At 33.3% G+C, this 23,977-nt stretch overlaps 1 pseudogene; it reads left to right on the plus strand.

Moving 5' to 3' along the window:
* Positions 1 to 23,009, plus strand: part of LOC113766525 — a 28,326-nt pseudogene extending 5,317 nt beyond the window's left edge.
* Positions 23,010 to 23,977: the final 968 nt, after the last annotated feature.

Below are 23,977 nucleotides of genomic sequence, written 5' to 3' on the forward strand. Positions count from 1 at the left end.
CTAGATCAATAATAGCGGTACAAAACCGCCCCGCAACCCCACAAAGGAAAAAAAGAAGGGAAAAAATATATCATCTTATGCACGAAGTAAACAAACTACTATCTTCAGTCTTCCACTCGTTTCATGTGGTTGGCGGTTGGTTGGGGGTTATATGGTGATAATGATGACAAAGTGTTCTATCTATGTAAAAACTCATGGAAAAATGGTTGGAGTCACAAGGCATACATTAAGGGGATTCGGGATACAAATGGTCATTAGTCAAATCATACCAAAATACAAATAATTGGACCACAATGTGTCACATAGTTAGGTTAAAAAAATTTTAAATTATGTTGACATTTGATAATTTATGCCATGTTTTTCTACAATTTCTACATGAAAGACAGGTAAAGAGAAATCCAATTTCAACATCATCATGAACTACATCTTTTCCTCCTTTGATGGGCTAACATATGTATCACGAGGATATGAAACCCGGCCATTCTCTACCAAATCCCATGCCACCTTGATGAATCCCTTGTGACCCCAGCTGCTACCCCATGAGTCCTTGCATAGATAAAACAACTTCATATCATCACCATCCTTGTACCCCCAGCCAGTCACTTGCAATGCATGTTGGGGTATCATCCTGTTGTCTCATGTTTTTACTTCTATCTTCTCCTTCTCATACTTTATTGGACCCAAGTAAACACTTGAAAAAAATAAAAACTCATTATCCAAATCGAAAATAATTAGTTGAAAACAATCACAATAAAAGACTTACTTACTTTTCCAGCATAACGTTGTAGACTCTTCACGTGCAGAACCGACACAGCTAAAGGTTGATTCTTCTTTCTCGTCAATTTTTGTATAATTCTTGATATAGGCCTTTCCCTAAAAAAACATTCACAAGTTAGATATACTAAAATAAGCAATTGATGTAGAATAGAAAATAGGAAAATTGTCAAAATATGGAAGGAAAGATGGATAGAAGAAAACAAGAATGGAAAGATCTCAATGAAGCAACCCCAGATTCTCTAGATAAAGTCTCTTCAGGATTTAATTAAGAACCAATAGTGAAATGAGTAGGTGCTAAACGATTTATTTTTAGTCGAAAAGGTCAAGAAGATCAATGCTGTAGACAGTGTAGTTACCACTTACCACTCTAGGAGGTGGTCTAAAATATGGCTATTTCCATTCTTCATACGAACAATAGTTTTTTGTACATATACCTTGATGCTTGATATATTTAAAAAATTTGTTAATTGTTCTAGGTTACTCGTATGGTGGATCACATGACTCCTGCCATTCAACTTTTTTCTCTTTAGAGAGGGGGAAGAAGTTGTGGATGTAATTGATTAATTTTTGAGGTGATAGAAGAGGGAGTTGATGCCCTTTTTCCTTCAGCTAATCTTCATGCTCCAAACAAAATGCAGCATAAACACAATCTACTGCTGGAAATGCATAGCAAGTAGCTGCAAAAGAAACCAGCTCTCATAACAAAATTAGCACATAAAAACCAAAATCAACACACAAATATCCCTTGAGATTTGGCCAAACTACCAACCGGACCTCGCAATTCAGCCAAACAACATAAAAATCCCCTAATTCTTGAAATATCTGTCCTTGTTATCCTATTGTTGAGTTGTTTGATCCAATATATGAGTATCCTAGTAAAATTAATAAAACATTTAAATATATCAAGTCCCAAGACATGTGTTCAAGCGTGTAAAAGTCCGAAGGCATATGTTTAGGTGAACAAAGTTACAATCAGACATGTAGCAAAGGAGATTTTTCAAATCAAAATTAGAAGGGGCAAAGATTTATCAAATCAACACAATTTCTCTCTACTACAAGGATAGAAGTGAGGATTTATGAAAATATACTTAGTTTAAGATGAATATTTATCAAAACAAACTAGTTTCTCTCTGCCTCAAGAAATGGTTGATGTGATATTCGACCAAGTAATTCTATAATTTTTCTACTGATTTCTTATTAATGAGATAGATTAACATCATGCCAATAATATATTTCAACCATATTTTATATAAAATTGACACTTTATAGGAACAAAAGGTGAAAACTTTTTTCGATTCAAGTGAAGAATTTATTATGATATGAATATGATTATATAATAGTGTTGGAAATGACTATGTATTGTGGTTAATAAGTTACAAGTACTTATATTTATATTACAATTAAATTTAATCATTATCATAAATCCAATGCTCCCTTTTAATGTGATTGCTGCCATTTTTAAAATAAGTTACAAGTACTTGTGATTGGCAGTAAAGATTATTTGGAGAATCAAAATTTTTGTTGTATTGTCATTATACTAAATGTTGAGATTGATTCACTCTATTATGTTAAAAACATACAATTTATCTATTACATTTTACAACATATCCTGAAAATTTGATAGTTTTAATTTTTTACAAATTTATAAAAACTAACTTATTTTTTGTAGTTAACCAATTAGTGAAGTACATACTAGTTGAGCAAAAAAGTTAACTTAAACAATGTAATTTTTTTCTGCATTTGACACTGATTGACTGGACAATCCAATCTTTTTGCTACGCCAGCATTGTTTCATCTATTGAAATTTTTTTGCTTTATTTTTTTATTTATTACTTCTTATTTAGTTCATTTTGCAATATTTTCATGGCAAGTCAAGGACAACTTTCATTATATAAATTGGTGAAAAGTAGCACATACTGGTTGAATGAAAAAACTAATTTGAATAATCACATGATTTCATTGTGGCAAAATTATATAAGTTGTGGGAATATACTTACACATTATTATTAATGTATTATAGCATGTTCAATATACTTTACAACATACAAAGAGTCATGATAGCCTTCATTATACAAATTAGTATAAATATAGTGCCTTCCACTATTAATTAGTTTCTTAAATACTTGTTGAAAAAAGATTAACTAGCTAGTTTCGGGTTTTCTTACATCAATAATGTGGCACCTATTGGTATTTATTTACTTTGTGCTGTGAAACCTCAAAATTTTTGACATTTTTTTAAGGTTGGAAACTGTTTGATAAACTAACAATACAAAATTAGCATAATAATAATTTAATAAGTTTACTTACCTCTTTAGAGAATTATCCCAACAACCTACTTTTACTCAACCACTAATAGATAGTGGGTTGGTTAACTATATCACGTTCTCTGAAGGTTAATTAACTGACTCAACATTAACCTACTTTTACTCAACCACTAATAGATATAGCGTATGAAACCCGGCCACTCTCCACCAAATCCTTCGCCACATTGATGTATCCGTTGTGACCCCACCCATTCCCCCACAAGTTTTTACATAAATAAAATAACTTCTCTTCATCACCATCCTCAAACCCCCAACCAACCACTTGCAGAGCATGCTGAGGTATCATCTTGCCTTCTCGTTTTCTTGCTTCTATCTACTCCTTCTCATATCATGTTGGACCCCAATAAACACCCTGAACAAAAAAGTTATACCGTCATACAAATCGAAAATAATCAATCACGTAATAACATTGATACCAAATGAAAACAATAACAGTGACATTTCCAGAATAATGCCGTAGGCTCCTCACAAATGGAACTGATACGGCTAAAGGTTGTTCCTGCAAGCGCTCCATAATCTTTTCTTTGTTATCAATTTTTGTATAATCCTTGATATAGATCTTTCGCTTCTAAAAAAAACATACACATGTTAGACAAGCTTCTAAAAAAACATACACAAGTTAGACAAACTAAAACAAGCAATTGATTTACTTGAATAGATAATATAATTACCACTCCGGGAGGTGTAACACATGGTTGTTTCATTCCTTCAAATGAATAATGATTTTCTGAACATACACCCCGCAACTAGATATATTTAAACGCCTTGTTAATTGAGCTAGGATACCCATATCTTGGATTAATGGACTTCCCCCATTCGGCCGGATGCTTTTTCTGATAGGTGGAAGACGTCATGGATACAGTTGATCAATTCTTGAGGCGCTAGAATAGGCAGCTGAAACTACTTTATTCTTGAAAAATTTTCATGATGCAAACATAATGCGCATACACGCAATCTACGGCTGGAAATGCATAGCAAGCTCCTACGCAAAAATGCAGTTTTCATGATAAAGTAAAATAGAAAAAAGAAAAATAACGTACAAACGAAAATCAACACACAGATAGCCCTTGCGATTTGACCAAACTACCCACCAAACCCCAAGATTTAGCCAAACAACGTAAAACGGAAAACTCTTACTTGATCAACACCCACTAATCATAATAGCAATATAATGATAAAAAAAAAATTCAGTCTTTTATGAATTTTCAGATCCAATTTCAAAAAATTCCATAATCTTCAAAACACTAAAAAATTTGCCCTAATTATTGAACATTGACATTCACATGCATATCAGAATCTTGATTTTGATTGTCAAAACTTGATTCACAAGTGCTTGCTTACTTGCAAACATCAATCGCGAACAGAGATAATGCATCTAGTGGGATGAACAGCCCAATTCCACTTCATCTAAAAAAAACTCCAAATTACAGTAATCAATAGAGAGAGAGAGAGAGAGAGAGAGCAAATACCACTATAAAACTAAAATTTGGCCCATGAACAGGAAAATAATCAAAAATTAGGCTTAAAAGCATTATAAAATAAAACATTGTAATGTACATTGGAAAAAATCCAGAATTGGGTTTAAAGGTATGATAAATGAAAGATGAAAACATTGTAACGTACATCTTTGAAAAATGGATGGGAAAAATCAACAGGCTACGGGTCAGGCGAGAGCTTTAAATCTTCCAGTAGATCGCGCAAAAGTTCAAATCTTGACATGCTGCCAAAAAGCATCAATGATGTAAAAAGTATCAGTAGGATGAAGGAAATAACACCAGTGATTTGCATTACATAAATCAAAAGTTTTCTGCAAAAAAAACATAAATCTTCTCAAGCAATCATCTTGCTTACACACTTAATGTTAACAACAGTCCTGAAGTTCAAGCATCAAAGCAATAGTAACTTTGGTATAAGAGTTGAGTATATTAAAGGGCGCATCAAGTATGCTAAACACCTTCAGATTTAGGTAACAAATTATTGACATAATCACACAAAATATGGAACATGAATCCAGCTTTTCACTTAGTTCGAATTTTAGAATACGTTCTAAAAGTTGAAGCCCAAAGCAGAAATCTTAAGTTGAAATGGGATAAAATCAAATGGAGGACCACAAATGTAATTGTGTATTAGATGCCAAATTTGCTGCTTTGGTTCCTTCCTTTTGTTTCTATAACTATGATCTCTTTAGCTTGTAGTATACTACATTAAATAATTTAAGTTAAATTGGCGATTCTTCCATGCTTCATAGTGGTTCGAAAGGTTCTAAGTATGCATTTGTATTGACCAGTTTGGGGAGCTTTTTCAGCAAATCATTTACCCATAATCGGATGTCAAGTTAGATGCATTTATATAAGTTTTTAAAGCTGCCTCTCGATTGAGGGTGTATTTTTCAATTGATCTTTTGCTGAGACTTTAAGATTCCATTCCTCCATACTTGATTGATTAGATGTCTTATTCGAGTTTATATTTGCTGCTTGAATTCTTCTGTGAAAATTGTATATGGGAATAAAAGATGGGATAAGATTCGAGCAATAATAACTTATTATAATACAAATATGATTATATAATAGTGTTGGAAATGACTACGTATTGTGGTTAATATGTTACAAGTACTTATATTTATATTACAGTTAAATTTAATCATTATCATAAATCCAATGCTCCCTTTTAATGTGATTGTTGCCATTTTTAAAATAAGTTACAAGTACTTGTGATTGACAGTAAAGATTATTTGGAGAATCAAAATTTTTGTTGTATTGTCATTATACTAAATGTTGAGATTGATTCACTCTATTATTTTAAAAAGATACAATTTATCTATTACATTTTACAACATATCCTGGAAAATTGATAGTTTTAATCTTTTACAAATTTATAGAAACTAACTTATTTTTTATAGTTAACCAATTAGTTAAGTACATACTAGTTGAGCAAAAAAGTTAACTTAAACAATGTAATTTTTTTTTTTGTATTTGACACTGGTTGACTGGACAATCCGATCTTTTTGCTATGCCGGTATTGTTTCATCTATTGAAATTAATATTTTCATAGCAAGTTTAGGACAACTTTTATTATATAAATTGGTGAAAAGTAGCACATACTGGTTGAATGAAAAAACTAATTTGAATAATAACATAATTTCATTGTGGCAAAATTATATAAGTTGGGGGAATATACTTACACATTATTATTAATGTATTATAGCATTTTCAATATACTTTACAACATACAAAGAGTCATGATAGCCTTCATTATACAAAGTAGTATAAATAAAGTGCCTTCCACAATTAATTAGTTTCTTAAATACTTGTTGAAAAAAGATTAACTAGCTAGTTTCGGGTTTTCTTACATCAATATTGCGCCTCCTATTGGTATTTATTTATTTTGTGCTGTGAAACCTCAAAATTTTTTACATTTTTTTATGGCTGGAAATTGTTTGATAAACTAACAATACAAAATTAGCATAACAATAATTTAATAAGTTTACTTACCTCTTTAGAGAATTATCCCAACAACCTACTTTTACTCAATCACTAATAGATATTGGGTTGGTTAACTATATCACGTTCCCTGAAGGTTAATTAACTGACTCAACATTAACCTACTTTTACTCAACCACTAATAGATATAGGGTATGAAACACGGCCACTCTCCACCAAATCCTTCGCCACCTTGATGTATCCGTTGTGACCCCACCCATGCCCCCACGAGTTTTTACATAAATAAAACAACTTCTCTTCATCACCATCCTCAAACCCCCAACCAACCACTTGCAGAGCATGCTGAGGTATCATCTTGCCTTCTCATTTTCTTGCTTCTATCTACTCCTCCTCATATCATGTTGGATCCCAATAAACACCCTGAACAAAAAAGTTATACCGTCATACAAATCGAAAATAATCAATCACGTAATAACATTGATACCAAATGAAAACAATAACAGTGACATTTCCAGAATAATGCCGTAGGCTCCTCACAAATGGAACTGATACGGCTAAAGGTTGTTCCTGCAAGCGCTCCATAATCTTTTCTTTGTTATCAATTTTTGTATAATCCTTGATATAGATCTTTCGCTTCTAAAAAAAACATACACATGTTAGACAAGCTTCTAAAAAAACATACACAAGTTAGACAAACTAAAACAAGCAATTGATGTACTTGAATAGATAATATAATTACCACTCCGGGAGGTGTAACACATGGTTGTTTCATTCCTTCAAATGAATAATGGTCACCCCGCAACTAGATATATTTAAACGCCTTGTTAATTGAGCTAGGATACCCATATCTTGGATTAATGGGCTTCCCCCATTCGGCCGGATGCTTTTCTGATAGGTGGAAGACGTCATGGATACAGTTGATCAATTCTTGAGGCGCTAGAATAGGCAGCTGAAACTACTTTATCTTGAAAAATTTTTCATGATCCAAACATAATGCGCATACACACAATCTACGGCTGGAAATGCATAGCAAGCACCTACGCAAAAATGCAGTTTTCATGATAAAGTAAAATAGAAAAAAGAAAAACAACATACAAATGAAAATCAACACACAGATAGCCCTTGCGATTTGACCAAACTACCCACCAAACCCCAAGATTTAGCCAAACAACGTAAAACGGAAAACTCTTACTTGATCAACACCCATTAATCATAATAGCAATATAATGATAAAAAAAAAAATTCAGTCTTTTATGAATTTTTAGATCCAATTTCAAAAAATTCCCTAATCTTCAAAACACTAAAAAATTTGCCCTAATTATTGAACATTGACATTCACATGCATATCAGAATCTTGATTTTGATTGTCAAAACTTGATTCACAAGTGCTTGCTTACTTGCAAACATCTATCGCGAACAGGGATAATGCATCTAGTGGGATGAACAGCCCAATTCCACTTCACCTAAAAAAAACTCCAAATTACAGTAATCAATAGAGAGAGAGAGAGAGAGAGAGAGAGAGAGAGAGAGCAAATACAACTATAAAACTAAAATTTGGCCTATGAACAGGAAAACAATCAAAAATTAGGGTTAAAAGCAATATAAAATAAAGCATTGTAATGTACATTGGAAAAAATCCAGAATTGGGCTTAAAGGTATGATAAATGAAAGATGAAAACATTGTAACGTACATATTTGAAAATTGGATGGGAAAAATCAACAGGCTCCGGGCCAGGGAGGGGCTTTAAATCTTCCCGTAGATCGCGCAAAAGTTCAAATCTCGACATGCTGCCAAAAAGCATCAATAATGTAAAAAGTATCAGTAGGATGAAGGAAATAACACCAGTGATCTGCATTACATAAATCAAAAGTTTTCTGCAAAAAGAACATAAATCTTCTCAAGCAATCATCTTACTTACACACTTAATGTTAACAACAGTCCTGAAGTTCAAGCATCAAAGCAATAGTAACTTTGGTATAAGAGTTGAGTATATTAAAGGGCGCATCAAGTATGCTAAACACCTTCAGATTTAGGTAACAAATTATTGACATAATCACACAAAATATGGAACATGAATCCAGCTTTTCATTTAGTTCAAATTTTAGAATACGTTCTAAAAGTTGAAGCCCAACACAGAAATCTTAAGTTAAAATGGGATAAAATCAAATGGAGGACCACAAATGTAATTGTGTATTAAATGCCAAATTTGCTGCTTTGATTCCTTACTTTTGTTTCGATAACTATGATCTCTTTAGCTTGTAGTATATTACATTAAATAATTTAAGTTAAATTGGCGATTCTTCCATGCTTCATAGTGGTTCGAAAGGTTCTAAGTATGTTGTTAGATAATGATTTGTATTGACCAATTTGGGGAGCTTTTTCAGCAAATCATTTACCCATAATCGGATGTCAAGTTAGATGGATTTATATAAGTTTTTAAAGCTGCCTCTCGATTGAGGGTGTATTTTCCAATTGATCTTTTGCCGAGACTTTAAGATTCCATTCCTCCATACTTGATTGATTAGATGTCTTATTCGAGTTTATATTTGCTGCTTGAGTTCTTCTGTGAAAATTATATATGGGAATAAAAGATGGGATAAGATTCGAGCAATAATAACTTATTATGATACAAATATGATTATATAATAGTGTTGGAAATGACTACGTATTGTGGTTAATATGTTACAAGTACTTATATTTATATTACAGTTAAATTTAATCATTATCATAAATCCAATGCTCCCTTTTAATGTGATTGTTGCCATTTTTAAAATAAGTTACAAGTACTTGTGATTAACAGTAAAGATTACTTGGAGAATCAAAATTTTTGTTGTATTGTCATTATACTAAATGTTGAGATTGATTCACTCTATTATGTTAAAAACATACAATTTATCTATTACATTTTACAACATATCCTGAAAATTTGATAGTTTTAATTTTTTACAAATTTATAAAAACTAACTTATTTTTTGTAGTTAACCAATTAGTGAAGTACATACTAGTTGAGCAAAAAAGTTAACTTAAACAATGTAATTTTTTTCTGCATTTGACACTGATTGACTGGACAATCCAATCTTTTTGCTACGCCAGCATTGTTTCATCTATTGAAATTTTTTTGCTTTATTTTTTTATTTATTACTTCTTATTTAGTTCATTTTGCAATATTTTCATGGCAAGTCAAGGACAACTTTCATTATATAAATTGGTGAAAAGTAGCACATACTGGTTGAATGAAAAAACTAATTTGAATAATCACATGATTTCATTTTGGCAAAATTATATAAGTTGTGGGAATATACTTACACATTTTTATTAATGTATTATAGCATGTTCAATATACTTTACAACATACAAAGAGTCATGATAGCCTTCATTATACAAATTAGTATAAATAAAGTGCCTTCCACTATTAATTAGTTTCTTAAATACTTGTTGAAAAAGATTAACTAGCTAGTTTCGGGTTTTCTTACATCAATAATGTGGCACCTATTGGTATTTATTTACTTTGTGCTGTGAAACCTCAAAATTTTTGACATTTTTTTAAGGTTGGAAACTGTTTGATAAACTAACAATACAAAATTAGCATAATAATAATTTAATAAGTTTACTTACCTCTTTAGAGAATTATCCCAACAACCTACTTTTACTCAACCACTAATAGATAGTGGGTTGGTTAACTATATCACGTTCTCTGAAGGTTAATTAACTGACTCAACATTAACCTACTTTTACTCAACCACTAATAGATATAGCGTATGAAACCCGGCCACTCTCCACCAAATCCTTCGCCACCTTGATGTATCCGTTGTGACCCCACCCATTCCCTCACAAGTTTTTACATAAATAAAACAACTTCTCTTCATCACCATCCTCAAACCCCCAACCAACCACTTGCAGAGCATGCTGAGGTATCATCTTGCCTTCTCGTTTTCTTGCTTAAATCTACTCCTCCTCATATCATGTTGGACCCCTATAAACACCCTGAACAAAAAAGTTATACCGTCATACAAATCGAAAATAATCAATCACGTAATAACATTGATACCGAATGAAAACAATAATAGTGACATTTCCAGAATAATGCCGTAGGCTCCTCACAAATGGAACTGACACGGCTAAAGGTTGTTCCTGCAAGCGCTCCATAATCTTTTCTTTGCTGTCAATTTTTGTATAATCCTTGATATAGATCTTTCGCTTCTAAAAAAACATACAAAAGTTAGACAAGTTTCTAAAAAAACATACACAAGTTAGACAAACTAAAACAAGCAATTGATGTACTTGAATAGATAATATAATTACCACTCCGGGAGGTGTAACACATGGTTGTTTCATTCCTTCAAATGGACAATGGTTTTCTGAACATACACCCCGTAACTAGATATATTTAACCGCCTTGTTAATTGAGTTAGGATACCCATATCTTGGATCAATGGACTTCCCCCATTCGGCCGGATGCTTTTCTGATAGGTGGAAGTGGTCATGGATACAGTTGATCAATTCTTGAGGCACTAGAAGAGGCAGCTGAAACTACTTTGTTTTGAGAAATTTTTCATGATCCAAACATAATGCGCATACACGTAATCTACGGCTGGAAATGCATAGCAAGCACCTACGCAAAAATGCAGTTTCCATGATAAAGTAAAATAGAAAAAAGAAAAACAACGTACAAACGAAAATCAACACATAGATAGCCCTTGAGATTTGACCAAACTACCCACCAAACCCCAAGATTTGGTGGAACAACATAAAATCCCCCTCTTAAGAAACGTCTATTGCATATCTTGGACGAATTAGTGAAATGACTCAATGCCTACAATACATAACGTACCTCAAGTTCAAATTCCTGGACCAAATAGATAACTTGGCACACAATACTCGTGAGACCTTACTGTTATGCATACAAGTATTCATGATCATAACTTATACAAATTTCACTAAAATTTAAAACTTATAATTACTAATGAACTACATCAAATAATCAAATTAATACATTTGCTATAAATACCTTACTCTACATTTACAGAGTGAAAATATCTATCTATCTATCTCTCTCTTACCTTCTAAATGTATACGATTTTGTTGTCTTGATCTACAAGAAAAAAAAACAAAAAAATATAGGTTGAGTGACATATGCTCAGTAAATAGCACTTACACCTCTGTTGAATCATGTAATTATGTACATACTATATTTTTTTACAAATTTGATCACAAAATACTACATGTATATATTGATTTGAAAAATATTTGACATCTTTTCATAAATTACATATACATGTTTCATCAAAAAATGAGTCGCATACATACAAGTGGCCTCTGTCCAACATAAAACTTAGTCTCACAAGTTCTAGAGGTAGCCAACATTGAACATAAGAAATTCTCGCAAATCATATAACATGTCAATCATGTTATTTCATTTCATAAAATATAGTTCATAAGCAAGTACAAGTAATATCCACCTTTTGAGTATTTAGTTTCAAGATTAAACTCCTTCTAAAAGAGCGATCGAGAGCTTTCTAGATTATTGCTTGACCATATAACATAATATGAGTCAATTGGTTAGGTACGATGACTATTATGACTATCATAACATATTAAAACTACAAACCCTATCTTTTATTTTATGATTTTTAGAACTGTTAGTTATATAATTTCATTTCACACGTCATGTACACATTTCTTTCATTTCATGAGTACATGCCACTCATTTCATATTTCAGTACATAGCAAAATATTTCAAATAGGCAAACATGATCCATTTTTTATATATCAATTCATTGAGAAAAATTCATATTGAACATTTCAAAAACACTAAGGGGTAAGTATCACCTACCTCAAACTACTCGATTGAAGAGATGCCTTTAAACTTGCTTCAAACCTATGATCAATAATATATATCTTAATTATTTTACTTAACTTATCCTTGAAATACTTAATCATATCTTAAATAGCCCTAGAATATATATAAGGACTATATATAGAATTTACTTGTAAAGTTCCCCAATAGAGAAAATTTCTGGATTTAGAAAGTTTCCCCATTTTCTTAGAAAGTGCCTTAATTTGGTTATCCAAAAACTAAGTGTTATTGATTTATTCATTCATTTAAACTACTCATTTATTTATTTAAGTAGAAATGGCCCACATTAGTTCAAGTCAAATTTAGACTTAGGTTTTGGACCTAGTGCTAAGTCCAATCATAAAAATATAATTCTTTTGATTCCATTTGAACCTAAAAGCAAAATTGAGCCTTTGATATTGTTATTGGGTTTATTTGTCAAAGCTTAAATTGTTATAATCAAATTTGAGTTTTCCAAACTTGCTAAAAAATATGTGCAACGAATTGGACCCTAGAATTCCATGATCAAACGTGAGGCCCACATTGAGAAAACTATGCTTTTGTTTTTAAATTTTGTGAAATAAGCTCATTATATTTATTTGAGAATGTTTAGTAAGTCCAGCAAGTCATTCTCTTAAACAAATTATTTGGCCCATTATTGGTTTTATCCAAAAGAAGTTGTAATAATTTAATTAAAGCTTAATTCCTTTTCGGCCCAAACTAGCATCCATAATCAAACCTTAACCTACAATATGGTGTGCAAGTCCAACACTATAGTCTGACCTATTTCCTTAAGTTTGACTTGTTTTCTCCCAATGATCCGACTCATTAACTAGATGGGTCTTCTTTCCTAAATTCCCAAATTGGACCTAAAAATCAAATCCCAATTGCTAAATCCTAATACCAACCATCTCCATCGTCATCATCACCTTCACTGCTAAGGTAAAAGTAGTCGCCAGCTCCACCTGGAAGAGCAATGGTAGCCTACTATAGCCGCGAAGGCTTCATTCTCGATCGCCCAAAGCTGACTACTTTTAGGTGAAAGTTGGTAGTTCTTTTGGCAACATGAGAGTGAAGGAGGGTAATCAAACCCTCTTTTCCCCTTCATCGTTCGTTCATTCTTCTTCTTCTTTTTCCTTTCTGATTCAACCCCGCTAGCTTTCTTTTATTCAATTATGCCCAAAAATAAACTACCATTATTTCTAGATTTCACCCTCGAATTCACAAAAGACAAAATAAGAAAAATTCTCTTTATTCTTAATTCCAAGTGAGTAATAAGCAGTAATTGTAGCATAACTTATCCATTTTCTATAAAAGTAAATACTAAGGTAGATTAAATATGATAACAAAGTCACTAATACATGTAACTGATCAATGTCTGATGCTGAATTCCCTTTTAAAATTGTCCCTATTTCTTTCTCTATGTTCTTCCCTTCATATCTGAGTGTTCATAATTTATTAGGGTTTTCTAAGATACGCAAGTCTATCAAATGAAAAAAAGGAAGTTATGGTATTAATTGAAGAGAAAGAAGTTCATGTTGAGTCAGTTAATTAACCTTCAGGGAACGTGATATAGTTAACCAACCCAATATCTATTAGTGGTTGAGTAAAAGTAGGTTGTTAGGATAATTCTCTAAAGAGGTAAGTAAACTTATTAAATTATTGTTATACTAATTTTGTATTGTAAGTTTATCAAACAGTTTCCAGTCTTAAAAAATTGTCAAAAATTTTGAGGTTTCACAGTACAAAGTAAATAAATACCAATTGGAGGCACAATATTGATGTAAGAAAACCCAAAACTAACTAGTTAATCTTTTTTCAACAAGTATTTAAGAAACTAATTAATAGTGAAAGGCACTTTATTTATACTAATTTGTATAATGAAGGCTATCATGACTCTTTGTATGTTGTAAAGTATATTGAACATGCTATAATACATTAATAATAATGTGTAAGTACATTCCCACAACTGATATAATTTTGCCATAATGAAATCATGTGATTATTCAAATTAGTTTTTTCATTCAACCAGTATGTGCTACTTTTCACCAATTTATGTAATGAAAGTTGTCCTTGACTTGCCATGAAAATGTTGCAAAATAGACTAAATAAGAAGTAATAAATCAAAAAAAATAAAGCAAATAAATTTCAATAGATGAAACAATACTGGCATAGCAAAAAGATTGGATTGTCCAGTCAATCAGTGTCAAATATAGAAAAAAAATTTACATTGTTTAAGTTAACTTTTTTGCTCAACTAGTATGTACTTCACTAATTGGTTAACTACAAAAAATAAGTTAGTTTCTATAAATTTGTAAAATTTTAAAACTATCAATTTTCCAGGATATGTTGTAAAATGTAATAGATAAATTGTATCTTTTTAAAATAATAGAGTGAATCAATCTCAACGTTTAGTATAATGACAATACAACAAAAATTTTGATTCTCCAAATAATCTTTACTGTCAATCACAAGTACTTGTAACTTATTTTAAAAATGGCAGCAATCACATTAAAAGGGAGCATTGGATTTATGATAATGATTAAATTTAATTGTAATATAAATATAAGTACTTGTAACTTATTAACCACAATACGTAGTCGTTTCCAACATTATTATATAATCATATTCGTATCATAATAAGTTATTATTGCTCGAATCTTATCCCATTTTTTTATTCCCATATACAATTTTCACAGAAGAACTACTAGCAGCAAATATAAACTCGAATAAGACATCTAATCAATCAAGTATGGAGGAATGGAATCTTAAAGTCTCGGCAAAAGATCAATTAGAAAATACACCCTCAATCGAGAGGCAGCTTTAAAAACTTATATAAATCCATCTAACTTGGCATCCGATTATGGGTAAATGATTTGCCGAAAGAGCTCCCCAAACTGGTCAATGCAAATCATTATCTAACAGCATACTTAGAACCTTTCGAACCACTATGAAGCATGGAAGAATCGCCAATTTAACTTAAATTATTTAATGTAGTATACTACAAGCTAAAGAGATCACAGTTATCGAAACAAAAGGAAGAAACCAAAGCAGCAAATTTGGCATCTAATACACAATTACATTTGTGGTCCTCCATTTAATTTTATCCCATTTCAACTTAAGATTTCTGCTTTGGGCTTCAACTTTTAGAACGTATTCTAAAATTCGGACTAAGTGAAAAGCTGGATTCATGTTCCATATTTTGTGTGATTATGTTAATAATTTGTTACCTAAATCTGAAGGTGTTTAGCATACTTGATGCGCTCTTTAATATACTCAACTCTTATACCAAAGTTACTATTGCTTTGATGCTTGAACTTCAGGGCTATTGTTAACATTAAGTGTGTAAGTAAGATGATTGCTTGGGAAGATTTATGTTCTTTTTGCGGAAAACTTTTGATTTATGTAATGCAAATCGTTGGTGTTATTTCCTTCATCATACTGATACTTTTTACATCATTGATGCTTTTTGGCAGGATGTCGAGATTTGAACTTTTGCGCGATCTACTGGAAGATCAAGAGCCCTTGCCTGACCCGAAGCCTGTTGATTTTTCCCATCCATTTTTCAAAGATGTACGTTACAATGTTTTCATCTTTCATTTATCATGCCTTTGAGCCCAATTTTGGATTTTTTCCAATGTACATTACAATATTTTATTTTATAATGCTTTTAAGCCTAATTTTCGATTGTTTTCCTGTTCATGGGCTAAATTTTAGTTTTATAGTTGTATTTGCTCTCTCTCTCTCTCTCTCTCTCTCTCTCTCTCTATTGCTTATTGTAATTTGGAGATTTTTTTAGGTGAAGTGGAATTGGGCTGTTCATCCCTCTAGATGCATTACCCCTGTTCGCGATAGATGTTTGCAAGTAAGCAAGCACTTGTGAATCAAGTTTTGACAATCAAAATCAAGATTTTGATATGCATGTGAAAATCCATGTTCGATAATTAGGGCAAATTTTTTAGTGTTTTGAAGATTTGGGAATTTTTTGAAATTGGATTTGAAAATTCATAAAAGATTGAAATTTTTTTTATCATTATATTGCTATTATGATTAGTTGGTATTAATCAAGTAAGAGTTTTTCGTTTTATGTTGTTTGGCTAAATCTTGGGATTTGGTGGGTAGTTTGGTCAAATCTCAAGGGCTATCTGTGTGTTGATTTTCGTTTGTATGTTGTTTTTCTTTTTTCTATTTTATTTTATCATGGAAACTGCATTTTTGCGTAGGCGCTTGCTATGCATTTCCAGCCGTAGATTGCGTGTATGCGGCATTATGTTTGGAGTATGAAAAATTTCTCAAGACAAAGTAGTTTCAGCTGCCTCTTCTAGCGCCTCAAGAATTGATCAACTGTATCCATGACCTCTTCCCCCTGTCAGAAAAGCAAAAAGCCGAATGGGGGAAGTCCATTGATCCAAAATATGGGTATCTAGCTCAATTAACAAGGCGTTTAAATATATCTAGTTGCGGGGTGTATGTTCAGAAAACCATTGTCCATTTGAAGGAATGAAACAACCATGTGTTACACCTCTCGGAGTGGTAATTATATTATCTATTCAAGTACATCAATTGCTTGTTTAAATTTGTCTAACTTGTGTATGTTTTTTTTAGAAGCGAAAGATCTATATCAAGGATTATACAAAAATTGACAGTAAATAAAATATTATGGAGCACTTGCAGGAACAACCTTTAGCTGTGTCAGTTCCATTTGTGAGGAGCCTATGGCATTATTTTGGAAATATCACTGTTATTGTTTTCATTTGGTATCAATGTTATTACGTGATTGATTATTTTCGATTTGTATGACGGTATAACTTTTTTGTTCAGGGTGTTTATAGAGGTCCAACATGATATGAGGAGGAGTAGATAGAAGCAAGAAAATGAGAAGGCAAGATGATACCTCAGCATGCTTTGCAAGTGGTTGGTTAGGGGTTTGAGGATGGTGATGAAGAGAAGTTGTCCTATTTATGTAAAAACTAGTGGGGGCATGGGTAGGGTCACAACGGATACATCAAGGTGGCGAAGGATTTGGTGGAGAGTGGCAGGGTTTCATACCCCCATGGTACATATATTGGTGCACCAAAGTATGAAAAGGAAGAGAGTTGATGTAGTGGTTTCATACCCTCTTGGTATATGTAGTGGCAGGGTTTTATCTTATGTTACGGACAGTAGAAACGTTCGTTAGAATATGAAATTTTGAATTATTAGTATAGAAGTTGGACTTTTGACACTTAACTATTACAAAGTACAAGCCTACTGATCCTGAATTTGCAGTTTAATGTATCATTATCAATTAGAAATGAGAGTTGGTGAAATGCTTAATAGATGTGCTTCAATTTACAATTGCTTGTTAGATGTTAAGTGCTTGTTCATTTTCCCCTCAGTCCTACTTCTCTTGTTTAATAGAAATTCACTTTTTTCTTTATAATATGGAATCTGATCTGTTGTACAAAGTCTTTGGATGTTGTGGGGCTTTTTAACTTTCCAGATAGCATTTGCCTTTATTGTATACCCTTGTCTTGTGATCCAATACATGGGCCAGGCTGCTTTTCTCTCAAAAAATATCTCGTCCATTCCACATGGTTTCTATGACTCAATACTCGATTAGTTTTCTTCTATACAATTTGTGATTTCTCCCATAAGTTTCTGCATGAAAATAAAGTTAACGTTTCATACTGCTGGTGGTCTCTTTTGCAGATAGCGTATATTGGCTTATGTTTGTGATTGCCACTCTTGCTGTAATTGTTGCTAGTCAGGCTATTATTTCAGTTACATTTTCTATTGTTAAACACTATAATGCACTTGGTTGTTTCCCAAGGGTCAAGGTTGTCCACACCTCAAGACACATATATGGGCAAATCTACATACCAGAAATAAATTGGATTCTCATGATTATTACCCTTGCCATAGCAATTGGATTCCAGGATACAACTATAATTGGGAATGCATACGGTAAGTTAACTAAATATATTATGCTATAGGTTATTACATTTGATTATTACCCAATAGCTCTCTTTTTCAAGTTCACTGAAACTTTTTTTTGGGTATATATTAATAGTTGTTTAATCTTCATTATTAGTCCATCTTGATGCAATTAACGGAATTGATTTACTTGACCAAAAGAAATTGAAAATTAACTAGAAATGCAGTTACCATTCAAAGATTTATTACATCTGATTGCAAATGAAGTAAAAATTGACAAATGAGTTTGTCTGTTAAATACCCTCAACTTTGTCCATACAGTTACATTCCCTCAAATTTAGAAATGTACAGCTAAAGCATTTTAATTTAGCCTTTTGAGAATGAATGATGGTAGGGTATAAATCAACACAAACTTCCTCGCGTTCCTTTTTACTCCTGTATCAAACTACTGATACAGAAATTAAATAAAGGGTTCTGCCCTACTGCTGGTGCTGCACTCGTCCTCTTCGCCTACTTTTCCAAAACATTGTCTCTTTCCCCCGCTATCTGCTGTCCTTTCTTTGGTAGGCAGAACCTTGTCCTTCTAAAAGCACAGAATAATAACCCAAAAAAAGGGCACAGAAATAGAGAGAAAGTAAATTAACTTGCATCTCTAGTTGTTTGTTTGTAGTGTGAGAGCCCGAAATTTTCTTATTTTCTAGGCATTTATTTTAGTCTTTTATGTTAAATTTTCATATTTTCGTTCTTATATGAATATTCTGAAAATTTTTATGAGGACATATGATTTTTACATTTTTTTTCCATATAAGTTATTTTCTGTGTTAAAGGTGGTGTACAGTGGATGTGGGACCCACTAGTGCGATAAGTGCGGTAAATATGGTTCCTTTGGAGAAACTTTGTATACAAGGATTATATTATATGGTGATATGAGATAATTAGGGGTTAGCTAGTTAATTAAGTCTTGCAAGACAAAAGAAATGAGATAAGCTTGAAATGAGCACATGTTGCATTGTGATTGGAGATTGCCATTTTACTAGTCTTTCTTTACCTTTACTAAACTAATTTTGACCAAAAATCATCTTCTATTTCCTCCTTCTTGGCCGAGCAACAAGAGAGAAAAAAGAGAAAGAGCATCTTCAATTTTCCTTTATTTCTAGCTTGAATCTTGCAAACCTACCGGTTAAATTCCAAATTTCTCCACAAAAGTGAGTTGCTAAGCTAGCTTAAGGTGTTGAGTGGAGCCATTTGTGAAGAACAAGCTCTAGTTGTCTTGTTTCTTGGAGTTGCAAAGGTGAGTTGTTAAATATCTTCTCTCTCATGTTACTAATGATCAATTAAGGATTTCTAGTGGTAGAGCATATCATTATGTGGATTATTTTGTGACTTATGGTTGAGTTGTTCAAATTTTCCTATTTATTGAGGAATTTTCTGTTTTATATAGTATCTTGTGGTTGGCTATGGATTGATAGTCTTATATGAAGGAATTTGGAGCCTCTATATGCTTAATGTGGTTTATTGTGAAAATTTCCAGGTTTTAGAGGGATTTTCGATTTTAGGGTTTCCAAATGACCCTGTTCTGCCTGATTCTATTCGGCTAGGTTAGAGGCCGAATTACCTTAGGTTAAAATATGAAAGTTGTAGGAAATAATGTTTTATAGTTGTCTGTAAAATTTCAGCCCAATCCGAGCTGTGTAGCCTAAGAAAAGACAGAAATACCGGAGACTGCTGTAGGAAGAGTTCGCTGGACAGGGTGGACATTTCACCTAATCTGACAGTGACTTTTCACCCTGATGCTTACCGAATTAGATTTTGGCTAAAACATGAAAGTTGTAGTACTAGGTCTTAGCTTTCCAACGGCCCTGGAAACACCTCAATTGGACTTCGGTAGCCTGAATTATGGTCATTTAACCATACTGCAGTTAGTTAACCTGTTCGTGTGATGCTGGTTTGGTACATTGAAATTTTGACCTAGTTACTCTATAAACTGGACTGAGTGGCCTTCTTCAAAATTGTAACCCTTTATCTTAGCTTCGAAACGGTATAAATTGCACCCCAATCCGATAAGTGTAGCTCCAGTTGTGTCCGTTTCGCTAAATGACGTCAAAACTGTCTTTTGGTTTTAGGGCATAAACTTCATTTCTGGACTCTCCCTCGCTTGACTATGCACTTATACGTTCTATTGGGCCTTATTTTTTGGTAGTGTGTGGATTTGATTTGACTCGTGTTCGAGTCTTAATTATGATATTCTTGTTATATAGGTCGTGCCGGTGATCCGACGCCTAAGCCTGAAGCTAACTTGTGAATTTGCTTACTTACCTTGGTGAGTGTACCATTATATGGTCTACTGCTTAAATAGTTGTTTATACTTGTTATGTGAACTTGAATGGCTTGAATGAGACGAGAGTGTACTGTATCGCTCTCGATCTCTTATCTGTATTACTGTGACTGTCAACTGCGAAATTGTATACATGGGTGATTTGACATGGCTTGGAGATTTACCTGACAACTTAACTATACTATCTGAGCTCATATCCCATTGGTCCTTAATCGAGTTGAGCTGGCAAGGGTTTGGGCGAATCCATAACGGACCTTGGGTTCACTGTAGTCGAGTGGAGCGTTAACTCCTCGACCTTATAGTATACTCGAGTATTACCCTCTGTGTTACTGTGAGGTGTTCGGGCTCGGTAAGGGGGTGTTCGGACTCGGTAAGGGGGTGTTTGGTGGAAGGGATATGGAGTAAAGTGGCGATCTACAGGTTGTTCTTCTCTCTAAAGGTTGACGGAATGTCAACGGGTTGGAGATCAAGTGCAGCAAGTGGAAAGTGGCTCTTGAGAGCCAATTGTATCCTTTTACATTGACTTGCTTGTTTAAGAGCTTTGGGATCACTATGTGTTAATACTTGCTTACTGGTGTGTCTTGTTGGTATCTCACGAGTGTAACCTCACCCCTCGTTGCTTTGTTTTCCTTACAGGGATCATTTTGGAACCGTATTAAAGAAACGGGTTGAGCTAGTTAGGTCTTTTGTTCTTTTGCATAGCTCCTCGACGTTTTGGAGAAACCTTAACTGTAACCGATCATACATTCTCTTTTGATTTGTACTTGTAACCCTATACCTTTGAGAAGGTGTTTTGTTATGTTATATGATGTATATTTCACATGATATGTTCCTACACTTTTTGTGATGATATCCCTAGTGTGTGGATGACCAGCTTCGGTAGTTCGTTTTCTTGGTTTTCTCTTGTAAGTTAGAACGGTGTTGTATGTCTCGTCTCCGTAGTCCTGGCGAGAGTTGGGCAGGCGGTCCGTCGAACTTTTTGGTTCGCCTTAGGGGGAGGAGGGGTCGTCACATGTAGTGTATAGTTTTTGATAAGAATGCTTATCTATTAAAGAGCATTCCTAGTTTTCCATTTTTTAGGAAATTGCTCTTTGGCAATAACATCAGCCTTTACCAAATATAAGGGTCTAGCTGTGACATGAACGTATTAACTTGTAAAAGCAAGGTGCAATATGGTGTTCTTCCTCAATCTTGTCCTTGAGAAGTGAAATTTTTTCAATTTGTTTAGTTTGTGGTTTTTATTCTGAGTGTTGTGTTATGTCTATGAGATATCTGAACTTGTGCAAAGACACATCACAAGGGGTTTACCTTCATGGTCATGGACCAGTAAATGTGCTTTGGAATGTTAATATGAGAGATTTATAAATGCATTTTGAAATAAGTAATCAACCAAAAAGCCTAGAATAGAAGAAGGAAGAAAATAAGATTTCCTTTTATCTCTTTGTCTCTTCCTCTCCTTCTGCAAGAAAGAAAGAATAATAGTATGAGTGAAAGTATATCTACTAACAAACTTGTCCTATTAAGGCAATGTTCATATACGCTTCTCAGGGTTTTAATTGTTATCTCGTTTTTTCTTGAGATGGATGAAAGCTGTATTTCATCGTCCGGTACATCTACTATATTGGATACTCATTTTTTTTCTTCCACAACATGTTTAAAAATCTTTGACAATAGCTAATATTCGAGTTCTAAGTGGATTTAAGTTTTGACCTTGGGATTTTGGTTTCCAGGCCTGGCTTGCGTGACAGTCATGTTTATAACAACATTTCTCATGTCACACGTCATAGTTTTTGTATGGCAAAAGAATCTCCTGTTTGCTGCTGCATTCCTCCTTTTCTTTTGGATCGTTGAAGGTGTTTACTTGTCAGCTGCACGCATCAAAGTTCCTTAGGGTGGATGGGTTTCCCTTTTGCTTTCTGTGGTTTATATGTTCATCCATCATGTTTGTTTGGCATTATGGGACACGCAAGAAGTACAATTTTGATTTGCACAATAAAGTTCCATTGAAATGGCTGCTTGGATTGGGCCCAGCCTTTGTATTGTTCATGTTCCTGGGATAGGTCCGATTTACTTAGAATTGGCAACAGGAGTGCCTTCTATCTTCTCACACTTAGTGACAAATCTCTCGGCTTTTCATTCGGTATTGGTTTTTGTTTGTATAAAATCGGTCCCTATGCCTTATGTCTCACCTGAAGAACGCTTCCTTGTCGACCACATTTGTCCAAGACTCTATCGTATGTATTGCTGTATTGTCAGATATGGATATAAGGATATACAGCGAGATGATGGGAACTTTGAAAACCTGCTCATTCAAAGTATAACAGAGTTCATCCAGATGGAAGCTGTTGAACTGCAGTTCTCAAGTTCTGAAAGCTTGTAATTGATATTGGATACTTTTTTCTTTGCAAGAATTGCAGGGGTCCTACTGTGGCTCTAGATATTCCTCACATTAGCCTGATATATTATATGTAATTAATGCATCAGTTCTATTTAACAAAAGTTTTTGAATCAGTCGAGGCTTTTAGGCTTTTTGTAGCAGCATAGCTTTCAGGTCATAAATTGCTTTATGCAGGTGTGTTGGTGACTGTTATGCAGTTGTATACTTTTGGATTGGGAATCGGGTCGGTGAGAATGCCGAAAACTTGAGGCTAAACGATTGATTGCGAAAAGATTTTATTTGGTGACTTGGAGACTGTTGATCTGTGCTCTGGCATTGTTTCAGCTATGATTCTTGTATTCTTTTTCTGTGGATTTAAAAGTCCATTCCATTAGTATTTACGTATTGAATCGGGGCTTTAGCATGAGAATTTATATGTGATGGAAATTTATTACTGTACTTGCTAGGTTCCCAAATTCAAATGTTTCATCTTTTCGGGAACTGCTCCATTATTAGGATTACGCTATTTTTATTTTTATTTTTTAAGAGGAGCTCTCACCGTTATGCATTTTAGATTTCGAGGAGCTCACCTCACCATTAGCAACTCTTTTGAGCCGAAAAAATACGAATCAGTGCAGCTGGTACGTGAGTCCTGGTACACAAGTCAAAATTAAATTAAATGGAGAATGATCCTACTATTACTACTACTACTAAGAATAAGAAGAACTCACACGGCGGCGACGGCGACGGTGAGTTCTTTACGGACTTCTTTTTATGCTTGTTTCTATTGGCCGTTTGTTTCTAGTAGTAGTAGTCTAGGACCAAATATTGTTACTCCAACCAATTAAATGCCAGAACGCTTTTATTCTATTCAATTTTTGATTGATTCTTCTTTCTCTATGCATTTTGATTCATCGAAACTTCTTTTCTTCTGCTCTTACTTTACAATTTGCATTTCTGGTTAACATTGA

This window comes from Coffea eugenioides, chromosome 3 (assembly GCF_003713205.1).
Source record: "Coffea eugenioides isolate CCC68of chromosome 3, Ceug_1.0, whole genome shotgun sequence".
NCBI lineage: Eukaryota > Viridiplantae > Streptophyta > Magnoliopsida > Gentianales > Rubiaceae > Coffea > Coffea eugenioides.